Consider the following 13,402-nt stretch of genomic DNA (forward strand, 5'->3'; position numbering starts at 1 on the left):
ACTTGGCTTCCCCAGTGATTTTACCCATGCACTGCTACTGCTCCCTCCAACCTCTCAGGTCTGGACAAACCCACCTCTGATCACAAGGCCATTCTGTTCAGTGTGCACACCCCCATGCCCAAGCCCACCACCAAGCGCGTCATCACCTACCGAAATATAAAAACAATTAACTCTGCTGACTTAATGAATACGCTGCAATCACATGACACCCCTGGCCCTCATGTATCTTCAGTAACAGACCTGGTGGCTCATTACAACAGTGAGCTCTCCTCCAACCTGGATGTTCTGGTCCCCCTTAAAACAAGGGTGGTCTCCTTCAACATCCCAGGACCATGGTACACTCCTGAGCTGCATGCCATGAAAGCCACAGGACGAAAACTAGAACAGCTCTACAAATGGACAGGTATCATTATCTGTAAGGAGGCCTACAAAGACCACATTCACAACTAAAAGGACTCAGTTGCACACAACCAACTTTGCCTATTTCTCCAACATCTTTAGGAATGAACAAAGAAACCCAAGAGTGCTATTCTCAACCACACTCAAACTTCTCCACCCATTGCACAACCTCTCTCTCACAATTACTACGACCTATGTTACAGTTTTCTGCCTAAAGACTTCACTTGTCAATGAAACCAAGTTCCACAGACATGTGACTAACAGAAATGGAATAATGTGTCCCTGAACAAAGGGGGGTCAAAATCAAAAGTAACAGTCAGTATCTGGTGTGGCCACCAGCTGCATTAAGTACTGCAGTGCATGTCCTCCTCGTGGACTGCACCAGATTTGCCAGTTCTTGCTGTGAGATGTTACCCCACTCTTCCACAAAGGCACCTGCACGTTCCTGGACATTTCTGGGGGGAATGGCCCTAGCCCTCACCCTCCGATCCAACAGGTCCCAGACATGCTCAATGGGATTGAGATCCGGGCTCTTTGCTGGCCATGGCAGAACATTGACATTCCTGTCTTGCAGGAAATCACACACAGAATGAGCAGTATGGCTGGTGGAATTGTCATGCTGGAGGGTCATGTCAGGATGAGCCTGCAGGAAGGGTACCACATGAGGGAGGAGGATGTCTTCACTGTAACGCACAGCGTTGAGATTGCCGACAATGACAACAAGCTCAGTCCGATGATGCTGTGACACACTGCCCCAGACCATGACGGACCCTCCACCTCCAAATTGATCCCGTTCCAGAGTACAGGCCTCGGTGTAATGCTCATTCCTTCGACGATAAACGCGAATCTGACATTCACCCCATGTGATACAAAACCGCAACTCGTCAGTGAAGATAACTTTTTGCCAGTCCGGTCTGGCCCAGCGACGGTGGGTTTGTGCCCATAGGTGACGTTGTTGCCGGTAATGCCTGGTGAGGACCTGCCTTACAACAGGCCTACAAACACTCAATCCAGCCTCTCTCAGCCTATTGTGGACAGTCTGAGCACTGATGGAGGGATTGTGCGTTCCTGGTGTAACTCGGGCAGTTCTTGCTACCATCCTGTACCTGTCCCACAGGTGTGATGTTCGGATTTCCCGATCCTGTGCAGGTGTTGCTACACGTGGTCTGCCACTGCGAGGACCATCAGCTGTCCGTCCAGTCTCCCTGTAGCGCTGTCTTAGGCGTCTCACAGTACGGACATTTTTATGTTTTTCAGAGTCAGTAGAAAGGCCTCTTTAGTGTCCTGTTTTCATAACTGTGACCTTAATTGCCTACCGTCTGTAAGCTGCTAGTGCCTTAACAACCGTTCCACAGGTGCATGTTCATGAATTGTTAATGGTTCACTGAACAAGTATGGGAAACCATGTTTAAACCCTTTACAATGAAGATCTGGGAAGTTATTTGGATTTTTACGAATTATCTTGGAAAGACAGGGTCCTGAAAAAGAGCGGTTTCTTTTTTTGCTGAGTTTAGATCGATCAACTTCACTGTTTTCAGCATCAGCCCACCACCTACAGTTGAAGTCTGAAGTTTACATACACTTAGGTTGGAGTAATGGGAAAATCAAAAGAAATCAGCCAAGACCTCAGAAAACAAAACTGTAGACCTCCACAAGTCTGGTTCATCCTTGGGAGCAATTTCCAAATGCCTGAAGGTACCACGTTCATCTGTACAAACAATAGTACGCAAGTATAAACACCATGGGACCACGCAGCCGTCATACCGCTCAGGAAGGAGACGAGTTCTGTCTCCTAGAAATGAATGTACTTTGGTGCGAAAAGTGCAAATCAATCCCAGAACAACCTCAAAGGACCTTGTGAAGACGCTGGAGGAAACAGGCACAAACGTATCTATATCCACAGTAAAACGAGTCCTATAGCGACATAACCTGAAAGGCCGCTCAGCAAGGAAGAAGCCACTGCTCCAAAACCGCCATAAATAAAGCCAGACTACGGTTTGCAACTGCACATGGGGACAAAGATCGTATTTTTTGGAGAAATGTCCTCTGGTCTGATGAAACAAAAATAGAACTGTTTGGCCATAATGACCATCATTATGTTTGAAGGAAAAAGGGGGAGGCTTGCAAGCCGAAGAACACCATCCCAACCGTGAAGCACGGGGGTGGCAGCATCATGTTGTGGGGGTGCTTTGCTGCAGAAGGGACTGGTACACTTCACAAAATAGATGGCATCATGAGGCTGAAAAATTACGTGGATATATTGAAGCAACATCTCAATACATCAGTCAGGAAGTTAAAGCTTGGTCGCAAATGGGTCTTCCAAATGGACAATGACCCCAAGCATACTTCCGAAGTTGTGGCAAAATGGCATAAGAACAACCAAGTCAAGGTAGTCACAAAGCATCACAAAGCACTGACCTCAATCCAATAGAACATTTGTGGGCAGAACTGAAAAAGCGTGTGCAGGCTAGGAGGCCTACAAATCTGACCCAGTTACACCAGCTCTGTCAGGAGGAATGGGCCAAAATTCACCCAACTTATTGTGGGAAGCTTGTGGAAGGCTACCCAAAACGTTTGACCCAAGTTAAACAATTTAAAGGCAATGCTATCAAATACTAATTGATTGTATGTAAACTTCTGACCCACTGGGAATGTGATGAAAGAAATAAAAGCTGAAATAAATCATTCTCTCTCCTATTATTGTAACGGCCGTCGAAGGGAGTAGACCAAGGCACGGGGTTGAGTGCTCATAATTAACTTTATTTAGAACACTAAACAAAACAAGAAAAAACACGACAGCCAAACCGTACTGTCAGGTACACGAAACACTGAACAGAAAATAACCACCCACAAACACAATGAGAAAAAAACCCTACTTAAATATAGTCTCTAATTAGAGGCAACGAGATACAGCTGCCTCCAATTAGAGACCAATCCCAAACACTTCCAACCTAGACATAGACAACCTAGAATAAACATAGAACATAACCCAAACACCCCCTGCCACGCCCTGACCAAACTACAAATAACCCCTTTTACTGGTCAGGACGTGACAATTATTCTGACATTTCGCATTCTTTAAATAAAGTTGTGATCCTAACTGACCTAAGACAGGGCATTTTTACTAGGATTAAATGTCAGGAATTGTGAAAAACTGAGTTATTTGGCCAAGCTGTATGTAAACTTCCGACTTAATAAAGTATGCGGTAGTGATGCGAGGGGTTCGTTAACTCATAGTCCCCTCAGTTATATCTATCCGTTTGGTGGGCGGTTTAGGGTCATTAAATATTGTGTGGATGAAGGGTGGATGGGTAGCAGGGCAGGTTTAATAAAGAGAAAACAATACTTAATGTAAAAAAATTAAATACAAATCCATAAATGTAGAATTCTTGTGCAATATATATGTACAGGCTACATTGACTTTTTTCCCATTATTTTAGGCTGTCTGTCATTCATGCATAAGCCTAAACTTTAGGGCCTAACTGTACGCGTGCTAAATCGCCTACATGCCAATTGCTTTTGAAAATGGGCAAAAAAGGTTAATCATGTTGATCCAAGGAGGCAAAAAGGAGCTGAATTCAACAAGAGAAAAGCTGCGAAATGGAGAGTTGAAAATAAAGACAAGGGAGGGCCAGAAAAGTAATATTTGGGAAAGATTTGGTGAAGTGGTAAAGAAAGATGGTTTACTGTCAACATACACCAGATAGGTGCAGTGAAATGTGTTGTTTTACAGGGTCAGCCATAATAGTAAAGCGCGAAGAATGATAGCATTGCCGGCTATGTTATGTGTGATGGTTGTGAGGTGCTAAACAAATCCGACTTCAAATGGCCCTATGGCACGTCAAGACAACTGAAGTCTACTGTTTAGATGGGTTCAATGGAGACTGAACACTGACTGTACACTGACTGTAGGTCTATAACCTCTCAAACAACCTTAATATTAACTCAAAATTAAGCATTTCCTGCATTAAAATGATACACCAAATGTAGGCTAACTTTTTACTCAGGAACAGGAATGGATAAATATTATTGATTTATTTCCCCATCTTAAGAGAATGTGAATTTGCAGTTAGCACCTCCACAGGCTGTATTGTGGTGGCTAATTTCTGCATTACTAAATGAGGAGAGTTACAAACACACCAGTCTGAGTTAAACTACATCTTTAATACTTAAGATACTTTTGCAAAAGCACTTTGACCTTCAATAATGCACAATCTCTAATGAACCACTGAAAAAGGGTGCCAACACAATGGCTACTTAGATATTTTATACCCAAGAACCACCCCTTCAACGAACATGACGAACCACAGATCTTAGGAACAGTTCACAAAGGTTAAGTTTTGTATGAAAGATATCTATAAAACATAGCAGACAGCAACTGCTGTATCAACAGTGTTCATTGTATAGACCAGTATATGGTCCTCCTACCCCAAACTGGAACCGTCTCTCCCTGGTACGGTATAGAACAGAACCATTAGCTCATCCAATGGCATACATCAATTGACAACTCTAGATACTCCCATCTCAAGTAAACCCCCTCTTGGCTCCACTCCTGGACAAGCTCACTGAGCGGAGTGACTTGCGCACAGACATTGTGGAGACAAATAATTGGTTCCCCATTAATCACTCCATCCCTTCACATGGTTTAAGAATAGGTAAAGACACATTCACATATGAAGACAATGTTGCATTCTAAAACATCTTAATTATCTATATTAGCCAACTAATTCTGATTCATCCGCCACAGTATCTAGCTATCTTTATCAGCATTATAAAGGCCGACCTGAAATCAGAAACATGTTGGGTCGTTTTCACAGCTTTCTATTTCCTTACAACCGGTTAAAATGATGTAAATAGGACATTTTGCCCAGAAAATGATTCCTGTTTTTGTTTTTCTTGCAAAGGTTAATTTAGTCTTGTAGGGCAACATATAATGACAAAAGAGAAGTTGCATGTATCTAATTATAGACAAGTTGACAAACAAATAGCCTACCAAAATGTCCAAAATTATAAGCACAAACAAATCTAAAGTCAGGCAAAAACAATCCTGCATCCCCTGTCAATTGTTTTCCCTGCAGTCTCTGACTACAGCGCATTTTCTATAACATTTCAGGCTATCAATCAAGTTAGAGTAGCTAGCTTGTCTAACTATCTTAGCTGGCATGACTGCTGGCAAGGTTGGTAGACTTTAGAAAATAAGCAAGCAATAACTAAACTGGACTTAATAAGGCACACATTCCTTTCAATCTTTTACCCAGGTTTAGCAGAGATGCAGAGAAGCATATTTAGTGTATGCTTCTGACCACCAGTCAGAAACATACAGACAGCTCAAGAGGTATGCTTAGGTATGCAGGAAAACATACATCTATTTTTACATAGAATTAAGCATAATGATTATGGCTCTAGATCGGCAAGACGGAGCTGCTCTTCCTCCCGGGGAAGGACTGCCCGTTCCATGATCTCGCCATCACGGTTGACAACTCCATTGTGTCCTCCTCCCAGAGTGCTAAGAACCTTGGCGTGACCCTGGACAACACCCTGTCGTTCTCTACCAACATCAAGGCGGTGACCCGATCCTGTAGGTTCATGCTCTACAACATTCGCAGAGTACGACCCTGCCTCACACAGGAAGCGGCGCAGGTCCTAATCCAGGCACTTGTCATCTCCCGTCTGGATTACTGCAACTCGCTGTTGGCTGGGCTCCCTGCCTGTGCCATTAAACCCCTACAACTCATCCAGAACGCCGCAGCCCGTCTGGTGTTCAACCTTCCCAAGTTCTCTCACGTCACCCCGCTCCTCCGCTCTCTCCACTGGCTTCCTGTTGAAGCTTGCATCCGCTACAAGACCATGGTGCTTGCCTATGGAGCTGTGAGGGGAACGGCACCTCCGTACCTTCAGGCTCTGATCAGGCCCTACACCCAAACAAGGGCACTGCGTTCATCCACCTCTGGCCTGCTCGCCTCCCTACCTCTGAGGAAGCACAGTTCCCGCTCAGCCCAGTCAAAACTGTTCGCTGCTCTGGCACCCCAATGGTGGAACAAGCTCCCTCACGACGCCAGGACAGCGGAGTCAATCACCACCTTCCGGAGACACCTGAAACCCCACCTCTTTAAGGAATACCTAGGATAGGATAAAGTAATCCTTCTAACCCCCCCGCCCCCCTTAAAAGATTTAGATGCACTATTGTAAAGTGGTTGTTTCACTGGATATCATAAGGTGATCCACCAATTTGTAAGTCGCTCTGGATAAGAGCGTCTGCTAAATGACTTAAATGTAAATGTAAATTGCAAGACAAGGCTGTTTCAGGTGTTGCCATCCTATATAGCCATCCTCACGCACTCTGTGCCTCCTCAGGTTTTTGGGGTGTATGATGCCCCTGGTTCAGAACCCCAAGGTGGTCCAAATGGATATCTTTAGATCCCTACTCTGCTACAGCTTCAAACCCTGATTGGAGGTAACGTATGCATCATTTTCAAGCTACGCCTACATTGCAAAAGTCAGCAAAGAGTTTAGATCGATGCTTAACTTTTGATCTTACGTAGGATATTTACACAAACCCTAGAGACAACATCAGTCTATCCATCTATGATGCTTCACTTGGCAGCTCACACGAACCACACAACCCTCCGTCTGTGACAGAAAGCTCAGTTGAAACCTGTACCGTCTCGTTCTTAGATGTGGTAAGAAAACACACACTCAAATCAGACGCAAGAGAAAAGCTTGTCTCAAGCAGGGTTTCTGACGATTTCATCATTGGTAGGCTGGGAAAAACCACAACACTTGTTGAGGAGATGCTCACTTTCCTGCAGAGGATATGACTGGCAGGCAAAATAAATATGTTGGTTGAGCATTGGAGTCGATGGAGAAGATCCAATTTTGGGACCTGGTGGAGGAACAGAGGGAGCTCTGGAGGAAGCATAGACCTGACACAAAAACATATTAGTCTGCGTCAGAACCAAAGTAATCCTCACCAGTATGTTAAGGGAACACACTGGAACGCACAACGCATTATTAAGGCTTAGCACTAAGGGAGGGCCTTGAAAATGCAGCTAGCATTGTATGTTAAATAAGGCGGAGTCAAAGACTGCCGAAAAAGGAAGTGGGTCCAATAAGTGCACTCTCAAAGCATGATGTGGTTTAGCCCGAAAACACGTTGCCAAATGCTGTGTTTGGGATAACGACTAAATATTAGGTCTTCTGGTTGGTTGGATGGTTGGTTGGTTCAGAGTCTTAGTAATGCAGATTATATGATTGCCTTCTTTTCCCAGGGCATTTTCATTTACTCCTACATACTCTGCAGAAACCAATATTATTTTCCCCCGTCCCTGAGCAATTGTCATCTTCATAATTTACTAAATAGACTGACTACCCACGCACATCACTACGGGTGAACATAGCACACAAAGGAAAGGTACATTGAGATGAATATGTAAAATGTATCTAAAGCAAAGACAGAAAGAAAAGCTCCCACTTCTTCCTATTACGATGGAATTAAAAGGCTAATAATGTCTGCGATGTATTGATTGAGTTATTGATTGAGTCAAAACCTCTTTCTCATAGACCTACTCATCCATATTGGCATTTCCAAATGCTGCAATTCATTGCTGACCCTCATGGAAGTTGTGTCCAACTTAGGGTCATCATGAGCAGACAGGTCTTCATTATTTTTGGGCCAGTTTCTCCAGAGTTAGCCTAGGCCTATTAAAATGTGTTCAATACAGATTTACCAGAACTCCTCTCCGCTAGCTGTATGTTCTTGTTACAGTGAAACAGATGGCTTGGGAATTATACAAATCAGCCACAAAAACATATTTTCTCATGTGTCCATTCCAATGAAAGGATATGTGAGGAAATTCTTCAGAACCAGAAAACCTACTACTGGCCAACGGAAAGTATATGGAATGCTAACGAGTTCAGTCTGAGCAGGTGTAGAGCAATTTGTCAATCGGAGCAAAAGAAACCACATATTTCCTCCACACAGAACAGTGTTTTCAACAATGCAACCTAAGGGAATGTGCGAAAGCATTGACCCCGTGATAAGTAGAGATGAACTTTCATTTCCAACTTTCTCAACAGAAGTGAAGAGCAAACGGGTCATTGTCGATGATGCGTGCAGTCACAGTGGCAAGCATTCATCATCAGGGAATCATGAAGTACCACTAGTCCACTAGGGCTGTGGTGAGATGGTGTTCACTCACTGGTCTTCGGCTTAATAACATACGCTTCACCTCATTTGGGTGAAGAGTTATTCAGAGTTATTAAGTCTGCATCACATACTACCATCTGCAAAATTTGAGACAGCAAAGCCAATAAAGTGTGGTGACCCTGAAAAAGGCTTCCAAGAATAGACAGAGCTCAAAATACAGGCTTGGTCTTCACCTCAACAATTACCAGTAGGCCTATGTTTTGGTTTTGTTTTTTTAAATGGCCCCAATTCCACCTTTGTCAAATGAATAAACCCCACACAATCTAATTTATAAGAGAACTCCCTGTCTGCAAAGCAAAGGTCTTCCCAACACAGCCTAGTCGGCCAAAGTTAGTGAGTGAGCATAGTCAGTGATTGGTTCTTCTGGACGCACTGTAGCTTTACCTGCAAAGGCATTGTTTTGTCCTGAAAATACTTTCTCTTATCACTTAAGTGGGCGGGAGATGTGAAAATAGTCAAGGGAAACTGGAATTGGACTCTGAGTGCGTGTGCGCGCGTGCGAGCGCAGGGCCAGTTCCAGGTATAAGCCATATAAGTGGTCGGTTAAGGCAACCTAGTGCTAGGCTCAGTCGGGGTCTCAACTCACTATTTAGAGTAAGAATAGTATAACACATCGGGTGAAATTTCCACATTTGGTTGTGCATAAGCAGTTATCTTGTTCTGAAAATCACTCAATTAGCTATGTCAGCTAACCATTTTTTTATTGGTAGTTAGTCTAGCCAGCTACTGTATCTAAACTTGTAGCAATCATGGCCGAATACCAACCAGGCATGCAGTGCACGTGCCCAGGAGCCCTGACCTCCAGGGGGCCCCCATTCATTTTGTTAGTCATTCTCACTCCAATATCATATTAACATGGCATAAGTCATTACAAAATGTGTAGAATTGCAGGAAACCTGCTTTAAAACTTGAATTTCTCTCTCCACCGTCAAGCGGTGGGCCACTAAAATGTTTTGTCGCAAGGTGGGGGGCCCAAAGGCTAGAGCCGGCCCTGTGTGTGTTTGTACATATTATCAACAACAGGAAACTGGGCCTAAGTCATGCCATTCCCTGTGTGCCTCAAAACACAAGGGCAGCAACACACAGCGTACAATTCAGCCAGTATATCCACTGAAATATTTATTTTCCTCAACAATTCTCTCAATTACATCCCTCCCCAAACTGCCTTTTCTGGGATGTATTTCCTGTCACACAGCCAGAGGCTGGCTGGTGTACTCCTAATGAATGGGCTGTGTCTCTGGGTGATTCTGATTTGGGTTAGTTGGCCGTGTCATACCAGTTGATTGGGTGCACTGCAGTGATTTGGAAAGATGCAGCATTCCATGATAGTACACTTGCACTGCCACCTTCTGGTATGAATGAGAACGTCTCAATACAAAGATGTGTCAATTGTGGTTTACTGCTTATTCAGGTTAGGCCATTTTTTGGGCAGGTGTTGAATCAAAGTTTGAATCTAAAATCTATGAATGATCTATTAAGCCCAATTAGCTATGGTAAATGAGCATTGACATTTTGAAAGTAGCTATAGAGTAATTTGATCAACTGTCAGAATAAGGTAGTAGGGTACACATATTCTGTGTCTCTGAACCACATACCACTTATGTCATTAAATCTATAGCTAGACTAATACTCATAAGTATTTATATTCAAAGGTCATCAATATAGGACAGTGCTTAGACTAGATCTATAACAAGACAACAGTTGAAACGGTGTCTCATTTTGAAGAAGATTTAAAAGAAAATGCATTATTAGGACTTTTTAATGGCCAGAACTCAAATCAATGAATCAACCAAAACTGGACATATGTGCCCAGTTAGTTCAATACACTTTATCCAAGGTTTTGAACCGAAACATATGACAACCCATGACATTTCACCTGACACTGTCGCAATCACAAAGCAGCATTTTCAAGGTATAAAAAGATCATCCTGCACACAATATTACTTCTGCAGATTTATTTCAATATTGTGAGTGTGGGAGTTTTCTTTTCTACAATGAAGTTGTAAAGGGTTGTAATAACTGCACCACAAATGAGAGTTAGTTATGGTGGTGTTTTACTTTCGTACCTTGATTCTGGGCATTGTAACTGTGGGAGGTTTTGCCTTGGCCACAAAGCTGTGTGTGGAGCCCCTCTCCACTAGGTGCCTTGTGTATGGCATGTACTTTCTCCCATTGGGACCAAACACAGTCCTCCCTGAGCGCATTGATCAACACTATCACCACTCTCTTAAAAAGGGGGTCTGGGACCTTGGACAAGTTTGGGGAGCTCCCTGTAAATTCCAAAGAAAATACCACAGTTACCAACACATTATAGGTATTGTAGACAACATTGAGGAACAAATGGGTAGGGTAACATTTATTCTGTGTGCAAAAGAAGAACTTTATTACTTGTCATCATTCAAGCAAGTAGAAAATCAGAAAATCAATATAGTCAGCTAAGAGCCAAGAATAACAGTACTACTCTAATTTTAAGTATAGCAAGCTAGCCAGAGAAAAGAATGTCAACAAAACACACCTGTGAATGGTTCAGCCGGAAGATCTGACAGCTTGCTTTTCGATGAAAAAGATGATTTGATAGGGACTGGGAAAAATCCCCTAAGAAACAAGACTACGCTTAATATTTCGAGTATGAGACAAAACGAGGCAAAAACTGACGAACGTACCCTCATTTTGCTGACAGGCTAGCTACCTAGCTAGTTGACTGCTATGACATGAAAGCATAAACGTTTTCTTGACAGCAGTTTGATTTAATCCTCTGACTCTTGCATTTACAAGGAAGTGGCTAGGTTGATGTAATGAATGGCTCTCCCACTGGCGAGCTAACTCGCCCCAATTTTGCAAAACAAAAATCGATTTGCAATAATAAAATGTACGTTTTTGTGACATATTCATCACCACCGAAAAACATTTGTTTACACCAGTTGAAAAGGATGCTTTCAGGAACTGCAACTGTCAACTTGGTTCCGTTGGTTTTAATCTAGCTACGGATTGTCGAAGCAGTCAAACAACGTAACTGGGATTTGTGTGGACTTCGAGAATAATTACGATACATCCAGAGAAATATGCTTTGGAAAGATTACATCTATTGATATTTGTGATTTTTTTAAATAACTACAAGTTTAATGTGTTTAATTATTGTGATATGTTGAATGGTCAAAATAGAAAATAATTCGTTTGGGCTCCCGAGTGGTGCAGCGGTCTAAGGCGCTGCATCTCAGTGCTAGAGGCATCACTACATACAGCCTGGAATCGAACCAGGGTGTAGCACAACCGGCTGTGATTGGGAGTCCCATAGGGCGGCACACAATTGGCCTGGGTTTGGTCAGTATAGGCCGTCATTGTAAATAAGAATTTGTTCTTAACTGACTTGCCTAGTTAAATTAAGGTAAACATTTTTAATGTTTGGTAAGAACAGAAAACAGTTTGTGGAGCATGGTTTGCTGTAATGTTTTTGTAAAGCTTTGAGGTACAATTTGCCCTACTACAGATCTAAGATCAGCTCCCTTCCCCAATCATAACCTTAAAGTTAGAATCTGTATGTAATTTCTGGATATGTAATTGTACAGTATATATACTCATTGATTATTTAAGCAATAAGGCCTTAGGGGGTGTGGTATACGGCCAATATACCACAGCTAAGGGCTGTTCTTATGCACGACGCAACGCAGAGTATACCACAAAACCGCCCAGGTGCCTTATTGCTATTATAAGCTGGTTACCAATGTAGTTAGAGCAATACAAATAAATGTTTCGTCATCCCCATGGTATACGGTCTGCTATACCACGGCTTTCAGCCAATCAGCATTCAGGGATCGAACCATCCAGAGTATAATGAAGAATATAACTTATAAATGCATCATGAGTTTATAGTTCAATTGTCATTCCCCAACAGAACCCAAAATATAAGCTTGTTTTACTCCAATGTTTGTTAACAAAGTAGATGTAAACAAACACTGTATAGCCCCAAATCATGGTTAAAACTGTAATTTTAATATCATGGATGGTCAGTCCTTGTATCCATAGCTTGGTCTATGAATTTGAGAGTGGTTACATTTCTCCAGGCCCATCGGTGAGCTTTTTACCAAAACAGAGTTGATGTGTCCTGTTTGTTAGCCTATTGTTTCAATTAAGGATTCGAGCTATAACTATTAGTGGGGGAAATGTAAAATATTTCAAGTTGACAAAAAATGAATGCAAGGTAAGGTAGAAATGCAAGGTAGAAAATCACATTTTTTTTGTCCATTAAAATAACATCAAATTGATCAGATATACAGTGTTAATGTTGTAAATGACTTTTGTTGCTGGAAACGGCTGATTTTTAATGGGATATCTACATAGGCGTACAGAGGCCCATTATCAGCAACCTTCACTCCTGTGTTCCAATGGCACGTTGTGTTAGCTAATCAAAGTTCATCATTTTAAAAGGCTAATTGATCATTAGAAAACCCTTTTGCAATTATGTTAGCACAGCTGAAAACTGTTGTTCTGATTAAAGAAGGAATAAAACTTTCCTTCTTTAGACTAGTTGAGTACCTAGATCATCAGCATTTGTGGGTTTGATTACAGGCTCAAAAATGGCCAGAAACAAAGAACTTTCTTCTGAAACTCATCAGTCTATTCTTTTTCTGAGAAATGAAGGCTATTCCATGCGAGAAATTGCCAAGAAACTGAAGATCTGGTACAACGCTGTGTACTGCTCAGAACAGTGCAAACTGTCTCTAACCAGAATAGAAAGAGGAGTGGGAGGCCCCGGTGCACAACTGAGCAAGAGGACAAGTACATTAGAGTGTCTGGTTT

The 13,402-nt window shown here is 42.5% G+C and overlaps 1 pseudogene; it reads right to left on the minus strand.

Annotated features, from left to right (window-relative positions):
- The window catches only part of LOC106611537 (GPI ethanolamine phosphate transferase 2-like), a 146,262-nt pseudogene extending 134,734 nt beyond the window's left edge, over positions 1-11,528 (minus strand).
- Positions 11,529-13,402: the final 1,874 nt, after the last annotated feature.

This window comes from Salmo salar, chromosome ssa09 (assembly GCF_905237065.1).
Source record: "Salmo salar chromosome ssa09, Ssal_v3.1, whole genome shotgun sequence".
NCBI classification, from domain to species: domain Eukaryota; kingdom Metazoa; phylum Chordata; class Actinopteri; order Salmoniformes; family Salmonidae; genus Salmo; species Salmo salar.